This window comes from Bombina bombina, chromosome 5 (genome assembly GCF_027579735.1).
Source record: "Bombina bombina isolate aBomBom1 chromosome 5, aBomBom1.pri, whole genome shotgun sequence".
Lineage (NCBI taxonomy): Eukaryota > Metazoa > Chordata > Amphibia > Anura > Bombinatoridae > Bombina > Bombina bombina.
In genome coordinates, this window is record NC_069503.1 from 736550278 (window position 1) to 736566229 (window position 15952).

At 37.0% G+C, this 15952-nt stretch overlaps 1 protein-coding gene across 1 annotated transcript in view; it reads right to left on the minus strand.

Moving 5' to 3' along the window:
- The window catches only part of MBOAT1 (membrane bound O-acyltransferase domain containing 1), a 181742-nt gene that overhangs the window by 120598 nt on the left and 45192 nt on the right, over positions 1–15952 (minus strand). The gene's annotated exons all lie outside the window — the stretch shown is intronic.

A 15952-nucleotide genomic window follows, 5' to 3' on the forward strand; every position in this document is an offset into this window, starting at 1 on the left:
GGCTCACTGGCTGTATCCTGCTCTAGAACAGCAGTTCTTTATGACACTTGAGTGGGATGGTAAATTTAAATGTAAGTCTAATGAGATTTAAAAACGTTGTGATAATTTATTCGTAGTTTAAGTAATCAACTTATAGTGAAGATACAGTATAACTTATTTTTTTACTTTAATCATGTTTTTCTTATTCCCCGCTCTGGCAGCCCCCCCCCCCCCCATCAAAACTCGATGTTTTCCATGTTAGCCAATCATTGGTCCAGCCATACAGCACACAGATTACAAAAGAAAAAACAAGCTTTACGAAATGCTCATGCGATGGCTTGACCAAAGATTGGCTAACATGGAAAAAAGTAGTTTTTACAGGGGCAGGTAGAGAGGGGTATTAGTAAAACACGATTAAAGTAAAATTTAAAACAAAAACATACAGTATCTTGACTATAAATTAATGACTGAAACTACATATAAATGATTGCAAAGATTTTGAATCTCATTAGACTTACATTTAAATTAACCATCACTTTAATCTGTGTTCTTTTAAGAACTAGAAATGTAGGCATCAGTTTCCAGTTGTTCCTGTTTACAATTTAAATGACACTAATATTAGTTAAAATAAGTATAGACACCATCAATACTTCATCTGCAGCAGTTTTTTTTTCATTACATTACTGTACATAGAGCTTTCTTCAAAAGTTTGTATTGTCTGATGTTTTAATATTAAACTGGAAGTATTTGATGGATGTATCCAGACACCATGAGATGAGTAATGTTGAGGTTTTGGCTTTTGCTTCACACTGCTTTTATTTACTTTTCCCTAAAGCCCTACTGCGTTTGCCTCTTATGCACTTACTATGCTATGACAAATTGCTGTATAAACCATACAGTGTAAATTAAATCACAGTCTTTGCCTCTCTGCATGAACAAAACCCATAATACCGTTTTATCCCTTAAATGGACATGAAACCCAAAAAATGTATTTTATGATTCAGATAGAGAATACAATATTAAACAACTTTCCAATTTACTTCTATTATTTAATTTGCTTCCTTCTCTTGTTATTCTTTGCTGAAAGGTTTATTTGGTAAACTCAGGAGCAGCAAAGAACCTAGGTTCTAGCTGCTGATTGGTGGCTATAGAAATATAACGATTGTCATTGGCTCACCCATGTGTTCAGTTAGAAACCAATAGTGCATTGCTGCTCCTTTAACAAATGATACCAATAGAAGGAAACAAATTAGATAATAGAAGTAAATTAGACAGTTGTTTAAAATGATATTCTCTATCTGAATCATGAAAGAACATTTTTGGGTTTCATGTCCCTTTAAGGAAAGAGGTTTTTCCCCTCTTTCCATTTTTAAATGACACAGCCTATTTGACATTTTGGCTCATTATTGGCTTCACCATAAGTATCTGCTCTATTGTTAAAGGGACATTATACACTCATTTTTTCTTTGCATAAATGTTTTGTAGATGATCTATTTATATAGCCCATAAAGTTTTTTTTTAAAATAAATGTATAGTTTTGCTTATTTTTAAATAGCATTGCTCTGATTTTCAGACTCCTAACCAAGCCCCAAAGTTTTATGTGAATACTGTCAGCTACCTTCTCCAGCTTGCTGCTGTTTGTGTAAAGGGTCTTTTCATATGCAAAAGAAGGGGGAGGGGGGGAGTGTCTTATTTGCCACTTGCAGTGGGCTTTCCAGCTACCTTTTCAACAGAGCCAAACTGACAGCTTCTAAGTAAGTTTTTAAACAGTTTTATACTGGATTTTTATATCGGTATCTGTGCATCTTATTCTTTATAGTAGTGTCTATTACATGCAGTTATATGAAAATGAGTGTATACTGTCCCTTTAAGTGCACCCATACATATTATACACCTTTTTTAATACACAAACTGGCCTTTCTTGCGATACCCTATTACATACAATAACAATGGGAAAATATGAGAATTTCTTTTTTCAGTTTTCTTTATAACCAATTCTACAATACTTAGAACAATTGAAAATTAGCATGTTATTACTTATCTTTCCTTACCCTCTCTAAGAGTGCAATTTTGTCTACTGGCTATGTTTACACAGCTTTTCTATAGCCAATACTTAAGTATAGAAACTTTCAGTATACGTAGAGATACAACAGGCAAAATGAGCTATTTCAAATGGCAAAATAAAATACATCAGCTTTTTGTAAACAATTTAATGCACTGCATCAGGTAAAATGGATAATTGGGAACAAATTAAAGGGGAGAAAAATATATCATACACTGTCCATTTAATCTTTTCTGGTCAGCTATGTGCGCTGGTCATATACCCACTTATGGTGTTCCAGTGGAGGGACATCTCTTGATTTGTCAAATTTTACCTTAATACCAGGATATTAGCATTTGTGCTATTAACGTTCTTTTGTTTCAGGGAATAACCCTCAAATTACCTTTTGTACTTAAAGGGCCATAATACCCATGTTTAAACACTTGAAAGTGATGCAGTAAAAAGCTGACTAGAAAATATCTCCTGAACATCTCTATGTAAAAAAGAAAGATATTTTACCTCAAAAGTTCCTCAGTAGCCACCTCCCATTGTAAAGGATTTCTAAGCAGCATATTAGTGTGTCTGTCCTAGAACAGCTAAAAGGATGAGCCTCGTGCACTCTCATATTATTTCCCTATTCAGCTTACTATGAAATCTCATGAGAGTTAAGTCAAATCTCATGAGATCACAGTAAAAGAGTTCATGACCTCAGCACTGCTGATGCTGATTGGCTGCTGTTCATTTCATCATTTTTTTTTTTACCTGTAGCTGGGAGCAGCTGAGTATAACTTTTTACACAGAACTTACTCTGCTGAGCTGAGGAGATTGTGAGGTAAAATATCTTTTTACAGTTATACTGCATCAGTTTCAAGTGATTTAGCATATGAGTATTATGTCCCTTTAAAGCACTTGTCAACCAAGGCCATACTACAAAGATGAAATTATTGGTTTAACATTAACATTTTCTATGCTTGGTATGTAAGCTAAATAGCAGTAAACAAATTCAAAACTGCTACACAAACATATACATTTGTCAAATTTTATACATCCCAGGGTATTTACCTAGCTGTATTTTAACACTTTATGGTTAAAACTTTAAACACCAAGGGCAGAAAAAAAACTTATTCTGTAGAATAATGGCGCAAAACTGGTCCCCCGAGTGCAACAGAAGAAGGTACCATGAAAACAGGAGAGACTAACAACAGCTGAATAAGGGATCTGTGAACCATCAAAATAGTCCTGACTGTCATGGTGAATAGCAGAAATGCATAAGCCATTCATGTTTTGAGAAAAGCACCCATGGCCTTGCTGTCCCAGTCTGGAAGCCAACTGAAATACAGAGGAAGCTGGTGATTGGTGCATGCAGCAAATACATTAGAAATGGGCCAAAAAGGTTAAATCGCAAGGAAAACTGGACAATACAACAAATAGTCACTAAAAGCTCTTAAAAGGACAAACAATTTATTTCATGATTTAGGTTGTACATACAATTTCAAACAACTTTCCAGTTTACTTCTATTATCTAATTTGTTTAATTATCTTGGTATCATTTGTTGAAGGAGCAGCAATACACTACTGGTCACTAACTGAACACATCTGTGAGCCAATGGCAATTAGTATATATATGCAGCCACCAATCAGCAGCTAGAACCTTTGCTGTTTCTGAGCTTACCTAGATGGAGAAGGAAGCAAATTATATAATGGAAGTAAATTTGAAAGTTGTTTAACCCCTTAACGACTGAGGACGTGCAGGGTACGTCCTCAGAAAAAAGGCAGTTAATGCCTGAGAACGTACCCTGCACGTCCTCAGTGTGGAAAGCAGCTGGAAGCGATCCTGCTCGCTTCCAGCTGCTTTCCGGTTATTGCAGTGATGCCTCGATATGGAGGCATCCTGCAATAACGTTTGTAAGCCATCCGGTGCAGAGAGAGCCACTCTGTGGCCCTCTCTGCACCGGAGATCGGTGGCTACCGGCGTTGGTGGGTGGGAGCCGGACCGGGAGGCGGGTGGCGGCCATCGATGGCCATGTGGATCTGAAGGGGGGCGGGATCGTGGGCGGGGGTGGCTGGGGGCGCGCACGGGCGCGCGCGCGCGTGCACGGGAGGGTGGGGGCGGGCGCGTGCACGGGGAGGGAGCGGGTGGGAACCGCTACACTGCAGAAAATGGGGAAATAAAAAATATAATCAAAATAAAATATATACAATGAGCAAGGTGGTGGGGGTTTGTTTGTGGGGGGTGGGGGGTTGGGGGAAGCTACACTACAGAAAAAAACAAAAAAACCCCAAAAAAAGCACTTTTTATTGTAAACTGGGTACTGGCAGACAGCTGCCAGTACCCAAGATGGCCCCCAATAAGGCAGAGGGGAGGGTTAGAGAGCGGTTTTGGGGGGGATCAGGGAGGTTGGGGGCTAAGGGGGGGATCCTACACAGTAGCATATGTAAATATGCTAAAAAAAAAATTCATTTTTTTTTAAAAACTCTTTTATTTTAGTACTGGCAGACTTTCTGCCAGTACTTAAGATGGCGGGGACAATTGTGGGGTGGGGGAGGGAAGGGAGCTGTTTGGGAGGGATCAGGGGGTGGGATGTGTCAGATGGGAGGCTGATCTCTACACTAAAGCTAAAATTAACCCTGCAAGCTCACTACAAACTCCCTAATTAACCCTTTCACTGCTAGCCATAATACACGTGTGAGGCGCAACAGGATTTAGTGGCCTTCTAATTACCAGAAAGCAACGCCAAAGTCATATATGTCTGCTATTTCTGAACAAAGGGGATCCCAGACAAGCATTTACAACCATTTGTGCCATAATTGCACAAGCTGTTTGTAAATGATTTCAGTGAGAAACCTAAAATTGTGAAAAATTTTACGTTTTTTTTTAATTTGATCGCATTTGGCGGTGAAATGGTGGCATGAAATATACCAAAATGTGCCTAGATCAATACTTGGGGTTGTCTACTACACTACACTAAAGCTAAAATTAACCCTACAAGCTCCCTAAAAGCTCCCTAATTAACCCCTTAACTGCTGGGCATGATACACTTGTGGTGCGCAGTGGCATTTAGCGGCCTTCTAATTACCAAAAAGCAACGCCAAAGCCATATATGTGTGCTATTTCTGAACAAAGGGGATCCCAGAGAAGAATTTACAACCATTTATGCCATAATTGCACAAGCTGTTTGTAAATGATTTCAGTGAGAAACCTAAAGTTTGTGAAAAAATTCGTGAAAAAGTGAACAATTTTTTGTATTTGATCGCATTTGGCGGTGAAATGGTGGTATGAAATATACCAAAATTGGCCTAGATCAATACTTTGGGATGTCTACTAAAAAAAAATATATACATGTCAAGGGATATTCAGGGATTCCTGAAAGATATCAGTGTTCTAATGTAACTAGCGCTAATTTTGGAAAAAAATGGTTTGGAAATAGCAAAGTGCTACTTGTATTTATGGCCCTATAACTTGCAAAAAAAGCAAAGAACATGTAAACATTGGGTATTTCTAAACTCAGGACAAAATTTAGAAACTATTTAGCATGGGTGTTTTTTGGTGGTTTTAGATATGTAACAGATTTTGGGGGTCAAAGTTAGAAAAAGTGTGTTTTTTTCCATTTTTTCCTCATATTTTATAATTTTTTTTATAGTAAATTATAAGATATGATGAAAATAATGGTATCTTTAGAAAGTCCATTTAATGGCGAGAAAAACGGTATATAATATGTGTGGGTACAGTAAATGAGTAAGAAGAAAATTACAGCTAAACACAAACACTGCAAAAATGTAAAAATAGCCTTGGTCCCAAACGGACAGAAAATGGAAAAGTGCTCTGGTCACTAAGGGGTTAAAATTGTATGCTCTGTCTAAATCATGAATGTATAATTATGACTTTATTATGTCCCTTTAAGAAACAAGAAAAATAGTATACTACAAAGTTCATAGAGCCTGGGAAATACTGAGCTCTGAGTGGGATATTGAATTCTAGCTACAAATTTTAAACATCTGAAGTACGATCTTTGTACCCTCTTATCGGTTGATGTATTGCATTGTCAAAATGTTGTCCACCTGTTTATTGAAGCAATGGAATACAATGAGAAGCTTTGTAAAGCATGAGGGAGTGAGTCTAAAGAGAAGGGATAAAATTGCAATGTTTTACTCTGAAACCACTGAAACCTGTGAAATGTATGATGTTCTATACAAACTGGAACCGTGAGTAAGCCTTTTGGCAGTCAAGCCGCATAAACCAATGTCCCAGCTGAAAACGATCCCTGATCTTATGGATGCCATCAATTCTGAGACAATTAAACACATAATAGAAGTACCACTCGGGACCTGCTGAGCATTGCTCATCCCGAGCAGAAAGCGCCACTGTTCAAACCAGACGTGCTAGTCGCACAGTTAAAGGGATATGAAAGCCAATTTTTTTCTTTCATGATTTAGAAAGAGCATGCCATTTTAAACAACTTTCTAATTTACTTCTATTATATAATTTGCTTCATTCTCTTGATATCACTTGCTGAAAAGCATATCTAGATATGCTCAGTAGCTGCTGATTGGTTGCTGCACCTAGAGGCCTTCTGTGATTGGCTCACACATGTGCATTGCTATTTCTTCAACAAAGGATATCTAAAGAATTGAGCAAATTAGATAATAGAAGTAAATTGGAAAGTTGTTTAAAATTGCATGCCCTATCTGAATCATGAAAGTTTACTTTTGACTAGACTGTCCTACTACTACTGCTGATTGAATCAGCTGCGATTTAGGCTTGGACCTGCAGTGTTCTGCAGGTCCTGAGTGATACTTCTACTGTGTTTTAAACTCCTTTGCAGTGGTTAAACACAGGGCCAGATTATAAGTGGGGTGCTTATAGTTGCACGCAAGCAAAAAGGGGTTTATAGTGGCTTTTTGCACACATCTGATGTAGCGCTCATATTACAAGTTGAAAGTAAACACGATCGCTAGAGCACAATTGAAGTAAACGCACGACGGGATAGCGCATCCAAAGTGCACTGGTTAACTGTTTCACAACACATATCAAAAATACATTTAAAAGTACAGTTACACTTATAATAACACTATCTAATAAACATTTTTTTTTTTAAATGCACAAAAAAGTTATAAGGGCTCAAAGATATGAGGTCTCAGGCAGGCAAAGGGCTTTAACATTGAGATAATATATATACACATGTCTAAATATGTACATATATATGTTTATTTGTGTGTTCATATGTATTTATATGTGTATATATGTATTTACAGACATATATGCACATAAATACATAGTATATATGTATAGACATGCATTAACCCCTTAACGACCAAGGACGTACACCACACGTCCTCAAAAAATATACACTTAATGACCGAGGACGTGTGGCGTACGTCCTTGGTCTGGAAAGCAGCTGGAAGCGATCCTGCTCGCTTCCAGTTGCTTTCCGGTTATTGCAGTGATGCCTCGATAGAGGCATCCTGCAATAACCTTTTTTAGCAATCCGGTGCAGAGAGAGCCACTCTGTGGCCCTCTCTGCACCAGACATCACCGGCTAGTTCCGTTGGTGGGTGGGAGCCGGTTCGGGAGGTGGGTGGCGGCAATCGTTGGCCGTGATGATGTGTAGGGGGGCGGGATCGGGTGGGAACCGCTACACTACAGAAAAATTATGTATGATAACTTGTAAAAAATAGATTTAGCTATGTAAAAATAAATTAGTCAGGGGGTGGGGGATTGGTCTGTGGCGGGGGGGAAGCTACACTACAGAAAAACAGGCAAAAAAACAAAAAAAAAAAAAAATTTTTTTTTGCAAACTGGGTAGTACCCAAGATGGCCCCCAATAAGGCAGAGGGGGAGGTTAGAGAGCTGTTTTGGGGGGATCAGGGAGGTTGGGGGCTAAGGGGGGATCCTACAAAGTAGCATATGTAAATATGCTAAAGATGTATTTTATTTTTTTAAATAAAAAAAAATTTAATTTTAGTACTGGCAGACTTTCTGCCAGTACTTAAGATGGCGGGGACAGTTGTGGGGTGGGGGAGGGAAGGGAGCTGTTTGGGAGGGATCAGGGGGTCTGATGTGTCAGGTGGGAGGCTGATCTCTACACTAAAGCTAAAATTAACCCTGCAAGCTCCCTACAAACTACCTAATTAACCCCTTCACTGCTAGCCATAATACACGTGTGATGCGCAGCAGCACTTAGCGGCCTTTTAATTACCAAAAAGCAACGCCAAAGTCATATATGTCTGCTATTTCTGAACAAAGGGGATCCCAGAGAAGCATTTACAACCATTTGTGCCATCATTGCACATGCTGTTTGTAAATAATTTCAGTGAGAAACCTAAAATTGTGAAAAATTTAGCGTTTTTTTTTAATTTTATTGCATTTGGCGGTGAAATGGTGGCATGAAATATACCAAAATGGGCCTAGATCAATACTTGAGGTTGTCTACTACACTACACTGAAGCTAAAATTAACCCTAGAAGCTCCCTACATGCTCCCTAATTAACCCCTTCACTGCTGGGCATAATACACGTGTGGTGCGCAGTCGCATTTAGCAGCCTTCTAATTAGTAAAAAGCAAAACCAAAGCCATATATGTCTGCTATTTATGAACAAAGGGGATCCCAGAGAAGCATTTACAACCATGTATGCTATAATTGCATGAGTTTTTTGTAAATAATTTCAGTGAGAAAACTAAAGTTTGTGAAAAAAATTGTGAAAAAGTGAACAATTTTTTTTATTTGATCGCATTTGGCGGTGAAATGGTGGCATGAAATATACCAAAATGGGCCTAGATCAATACTTTGGGATGTCTTCTAAAAAATATATATATATACACATGTCAATGGATATTCAGGGATTCCTGAAAGATATCAGTGTCCCAATGTAACTATCGCTAATTTTGAAAAAAAGTGGTTTGGAAATAGCAAAGTGCTACTTGTATTTTTGGCCCTATAACTTGCAAAAAAAGCAAAGAACATGTAAACATTGGGTATTTCTAAACTCAGGACAAAATTTAGAAACTATTTAGCATATGTTTTTTTTTTGGTGGTTGTAGATGTGTAACAGATTTTGGGGGTCAAAGTTAGAAAAAGTGTGTTTTTTTCCATTTTTTCCTCATATTTTATAAAAAAAATTTATAGTAAATTATAAGATATGATGAAAATAATGGTATATTTTGAAAGTCCATTTAATGGCGAGAAAAGCGGTATATAATATGTGTGGGTACATTAAATGAGTAAGGGGAAAATTACAGCTAAACACAAACACCGCAGAAATGTAAAAATAGCCTTGGTCCCAAACGGACAGAAAATGGAAAAGTGCTGTGGTCATTAAGGGGTTAAGGGGTTAAAGGGGCAGTCTAGTCCAAAATAAACTATCATGATTCAGATAGAGAATGTAATTTTAAACAATTTTCCAATTTACTTTTATCACCAATTTTGTTTTGTACTCTTGGTATTCTTAGTTGAAAGCTAAACCTAGGAGGTTCATATGCTAATTTCTAAGCCCTTGAAGGCCGCCTCTTCTCTCAGGGCATTTTGGCAGTTTTTTACCACTAGAGGGAGTTAGTTCATGTGTGTCATATAGATAACACTGTGCTCATGCACGAGGAGTTCAGGTGAGCCAGCTCTGATTGGCTAAAATGGATTTCTGTCAAAAGAACTGAAATAAGGGGGCAGTTTGCAGAGGCTTAGATACAAGGTAATCACAAAGGGAAAAAGTGTATTTATATATCTGTGTTGGTTGTGCAAATCTAGGGAATGTGTAATAAAGGGATTATCTATCTTTTTAAACAATAACATGCTGGTATAGACTGTCCCTTTAAAGCCATTTGAGGTTAAAGGGACATTCCAGCCATATTTGGAATCTACATGGATGCATTACAGTTTTGACTATAAGCATTTTTGTAATATACATGTATTAGCAAAAATGCTTCTAATAAAAGTTATTGAGGTTTCAAAAGTGTATTTAAGTATGCAACGTGCACCAGCATTTTAAACAAAGCACTTGCTCAGAGACCCTACAGTGCATGTACCATCTTGTATTGACTCAATTTGTTAATTGCTCACATGATACAAGCCCCCCTGGCTATCTGAGCGGCTGCAGTACTTAAAATGCTGGTGCACTGAGAATATCTTGCTATGCTTCACATGCACGTGCAGAGAAAAATGTTAGCACTAAAACAGTGATAACTTTTTCTAGAAGCATTTTTGCTAATACATGTATATTGGAAATATGCTTCTTTTAAAAGATGTAATTCATCTATGTGCATTAAAATTTTGACTGGAATGTCCCTTTAAGTAGATGAAAACATGTAAAATTATATTTATGCAATATTCATATTTAATAAACTGGTATACTGTGTATTTACTGTAAATATTTTACATTCTATGTATTTATAAATAGATATTCCTACAGTATATATATATCTGTATATATCTGTACCTATATATAATCATCTATATATATATTGTACCAAAATACCATCAGATACATGTAGAAATTTCTATTTATAAATAAATAGAAGATATTCTTCTATGTGAAGAACGCTGGAATGCAAAATATTCACACTTTCATGTCGGGTTCGCGTACTTGAGAATATGCAATCAGGTTTTGCACCATTGAACTCTATGGGGGAATACGTTAATGCGTTCTATATATTCTAACTTTGACTTTTTGATCGCATTGGGTTAGCGCGTGGGCAAAAACTTTTTACTTTTAACTTTTAATACAAGCTCTAGCCGACGTGCGCAAAAAGCTTACTTCTAGCGGTGTTAGTGCGCGAGAGGGAGCGTTAAATATCGCTCTATTTGTAATCTGGCCAATAGTAGTGCAGGGTCGCAAGTTTTAAGATCATAAAAAAATTGGAGAAAACAAGAGAGGCGCCTGTGTGTACCAATAAAAGAGCCAAATAATCACACTCAAAGAACCATAATCAGGGTACTCACATTTGTGAGGAGCACTCAGACAGTGCTATTAGGCGCAGGCTGGATATTTGGCAGCAACCCAGCTCACTGATCAGCCTGAATACAGGAACAAGATGGAATCAAATCTAAAGAAGAAAAAACAGACAGGACGCCTGTGTGTACCAGTAATAAGTCAGGTGATATCAGTATAAAAACCCTAATCAGGGTACTCACATTTGTGAAGAGCACTCAGACAGTGCTATTAGACACAGGCTGGATATTTAACAGTGACCCAGCTCACTGAGCAGACTGTTAGCAGGAACACTGGAACCACAGGACACAGGGGTCCCAGTAACTTGGAAGTGTAAAAGAAAAACTGGAGTGGTGCTGCAGTAAGTGCAGCCAACAACTCCCTAGGGGAGTGATAAGTGATTGGTAGGCAAGTAAGGCATGGTTCCAATATATGATAAAAATTGCCAATAATAATTTATTAAACAGCGTTTTGAAGCGCTGAGAAACGCGTTGCAATTAATAAGGAGGGCTGCTAGCATTCCCTACCTTATGGTTCCATTGTTTTATCTATATTTTAATTTTTAATAAATTATTTTTAGCAATTTTATCATATATTGGAACCGTGCCTTACTTGTCTACCAATCATTTATCACTCCCCTAGGGAGTTGTTGGCTGCACTTACTGCAGCACCACTCCAGTTTTTCTTTTACACTTCCAAGTTACTGGGACCCCTGTGTCCCGTGGTTCCTGTGTTCCAGTGTTCCTGCTACCGGTCTGCTCAGTGAGCTGGGTCGCTGCTAAATATCCAGTCTGTGTGTAATAACACTGTCTAATTGCTCTTCACAAAATGCGAGTACCCTGATTAGGGTTTTTATACTGATATCACCTGACTTATTACTGGTACACACAGGCGTCCTGTCTGTTTTTTCTTCTCTAGATTGGATGCCATCTTGTTCCTATATTCAGGCTGATCAGTAAGCTGGGTTGCTGCCAAATATCCAGCCTGCACCTAATAGCACTGTCTGAGTGCTCCTCACAAATGTGAGTACCGTGATTAGGGTTCTTGGAGTGTGATTATTTGGTTCTTTTATTGGTACACACAGGCGCCTCTCTTGTTTTCTCCAATTTTTTAGATTCCGTGACATCTATATGTGAGGAGAGTTTAGTTTTCCTATCCTTGCTATTGGATACTACTGAGCAACAGCTTCATCTACTGACTTTTGGTTGAACCATCAGCTATAAATGGACATTTATGCATAGAGATCTATGTTTGCTCATATATTGGTATTAGTATATGACATAACTATACTCCTTATATATTTTTATGTTGTGTATCATATATAGATATATCATTTATAGATATATATATATTTATATATATATACGTTCAAATTTCTCATTGATATAGTTCAGTATATATATATACCCTCTTGACCCCATAGCGCCCCCTATCAAGAGGTAGTCATTTCTGGCTCCTCTTCCATTTAAGTCTTAAGATTACATGAAATAACAAATTAAAGTAAGTAATTTTTCATTTATTATAGCCCTTTAAAATTGCTTTATTCTTAAAGTGAAGTAAACTTTGTGAATGAAAGTCCATTTTTTAAAAATACTATTAAAAACAGGGGCACTTTCATTCATCAAAGTTTACAAATCAGCCATTTTGATTAAAAACTTACCTTTGTTTTTTTCACAGCCAGAGCAGCTTCCTCCTCCTGGAAATCCTCTCTTCACACGCCATCAGTGACTAATCCGGCTTCCTCCAATCACAGCATGGCCTCAGGCAATAACCACCCTGGGGGGAAAGCTATAATTGGAGGAAGCCGGATTAGTCATTGCTAACGTGTGAAGAGAGGATTTCCAGGAGGGGAAAGCTGCTGTAGCTGTGAAAAGAAACAAAGGTAAGTTTTTAATCAAAACGGCCGATTTGTAAACTTTGATGAATGGAAGTGCCCCTGTTTTTAATAGTATTTTTGAAAAATGGACTTTCATTCACCAAAGTTTACCTTCACTTTAAATATGGAGAGAAAAAAGAAGTATGGTAGAAAAAAAAATGTTTGTAAGGGAGAATGATGTGAGGTTAAACACATAGAACATGGAACATTTGTTTAATAATACAATGGCCTAACAAAACAAAGCATTTTATTGTTGTATTAAAATATCTCTTTAAAGTGTTGATTCTGTTTAATAAGCTACATCAAGAGAAGTCATGATCTTTTTTTAAACTGGTGATTAATCTTCATACTCCTTCTATCCAGATAAAGAGGTTTTTCCAAATGGGATGTTCATCAAATAGTGAAAATATCACAGCGATTTTATTTTGAAAAATAAAGTTTCATGAAAGATTTGCAACCTGGCCCATAAGATAGATTCTTCTCACACATTTATAGTAGATGTGGAATGTTGGCGGGTGTTCTTATTTGTAACTGTAATTTCACTAAAAGGAATCACTATTTTTTTCATTGAGTGGGTTTAAGTGGAGAAGCCTTGGCAGCTGTGTGTAGCTCTTCGATCCAAGAATTACAGTAAAGTTTTGTACAACCCACTCCTTAGCAACAAATCACCATGCTCAGTACAGAGCCTGGAAAATGACAGATCTGCTACATAACTTGATGATGAGCAACAATGTGTTCCTTTAGCTCAGCAATTCTAAAACTACAGAAACTGGATTGTTTTGCAGTTTCACTGTCTTGCTCCTGAATATGAATAGTTGTCATAAAAATATGATCAGAAAACTATATAAAAAAAATCTCCTTATTGTTTGTGCTCTGTAAAACATAAAACTACCCATTTTTAATTTGCACAATAAAATGTATCTCCACTACAAACAATATAACATTTCACACCTTAATTGTGATGCAAAATAGTTAAAAGCTAATTTTTTAAGGGGTATGAAATGTAATAGTTGGCTAAAGTTGCACAGCCAAGGCTGCTATTGCAGCACACTTTGCAATATATATATATATATATATATATATATATATATATATATATATATATATAAACAGTATGTATATACAGTATACTGTGTGTGTATATATATATATATATATATATACACACACAGTATATTATTATTATTATTATTATTGATTAAACACAGAGTTCATCCTCTCTCTTACATCCGCCCAGATGCTAATCTTAAGTGTACTGACTGATGTATTCTCTTGTGCATTAGTTTACCTACACTCTAATTGTGTATTGGTTGGGTTAACAAGGTACATACATTGGAGTAAAAAAATAAAGGCTTTTATATCCCTTTTATTACTTTTTAAAGTTTTCAGCCCAAACATCTTTAATAATTACATCAGAATGCTGCATATGATGCTAAAGCTTTATTCAATATAAGTAATATTAGTGGAATTAGTTATGCAAACTTTGTTAAGCTTGACAGCTTACTGTATTTTTATAAAATCACAGGTTGAAAGGGACTAATGATTTCCCATAAAACTATCATAATCAATGGGAATGGGAATTGCACATGTAGCTCCATATGCTCTGAGATCAACACTTGAGCCAGATAGCCCTTTCCTCATTTCCGTTCCAGTGTCTCTTTTGAAGAAAAAATAAAATGCTACAATTTATTTGAGCATGTTTTTTTTTTTATCAATGCCCCTGTGTGTTTAAACCCTGCAAAACAAAATCCAATTTGTGAGCTGCAATATAAAGCACAGGGTCAGCTTAGAATGTTGACTGCTGCAGGATTCTAACTGTATTTAACCCTTTAACTGAGCCACTTCTCAACCCTGTGATGACTTGTTTTGGAGATTTTAGATGATGCTCACATTAAAGCCTTGATATAGCCCTATATATAATGTTTTGTTTTCAGCAAACTGAGCAGATTCAAAAGACACCATTATTTTATGCATACAACAAAAACTGTGACAAAAAATGCATGTAATTGGCATGAGCTAGTGACGTATGGGATATACAATCCTACCAGGAGGGGCAAAGTTTCCCAAACCTCAAAATGCCTATAAATACACCCCTCACCATACCCACAATTCAGTTTTACAAACTTTGCCTCCTATGTAGGTGGTTAAGTAAGTTTGTGCTTAGAATTCTACGTTGATATGCTCTTCTCAGCATTTTGAAGCCCGGTTCCTCTCAGAGTACAGTGAATGTCAGAGGGATGTGAAGGGAGTATCACCTATTGAATGCAATGGTTTTCTTCACGGAAGATCTATTTCATAGGGTCTCTGTTATCGGTCGTAGAGATTCATCTCCTACCTCCCTTTTTAGATCGATGATATACTCTCATATCCATTACCTCTACTGATAACCGTTCCAGTACTGGTTTGGCTATCTGCTATATGTGGATGGGTGTCTTTCAGTAAGTATGTTTTTATTACTTAAGACACCCTCAGCTATGGTTTGGCACTTTATGCATTAATATAAAGTTCTAAATATATGTTTTGTACTTATATTTGCCATGAGTCAGGTTTATGTATTTCCTTTTGCAGACTGTCAGTTTCATATTTGGGGAAAAACATATTTAGGAAATATTTTTCTTACGTGGGGTTTAGTCTTTTTTCAAATTGACTGTTTTCTTTCAATTTTGCGGGCAAAATTAGGCCTGCGAGGGCGCAAAATGCCAAAGTTTATTGCGTCATTCTTGGTGTGAGAATTTTTTGGCGAAAAAGGTACGACCGTTGATGCAAATTCCTCATGTCCGGCGTCTTAGTTGACGTTGAGTTTCTTACACAAGGTTGCGTCATTTCCGGATGTTGTTAGTGCCAAAAAAGTTTGTTTCACTGTGCATCATACTTGGCGCTAAATAATTTCATTATTTAAAACCCTATTCCTATATGCCTCTTGCCTTTTTTCTATGTCAGAGGGCGATGCTGTTTGCATTTTTTTCCCATTCCTGAAACTGTCATATAAGGAAATTGATAATTTTGCTTTATATGTTGTTTTTTCTCTTACATTTTGCAAGATGTCTCAATCTGATCCTGTCTCAGAAATCACTGTTGGAACCCTACTGCCTGATAACAGTTCTACCAAAGCTAAGTGCATTTGCTGTAAACTTGTG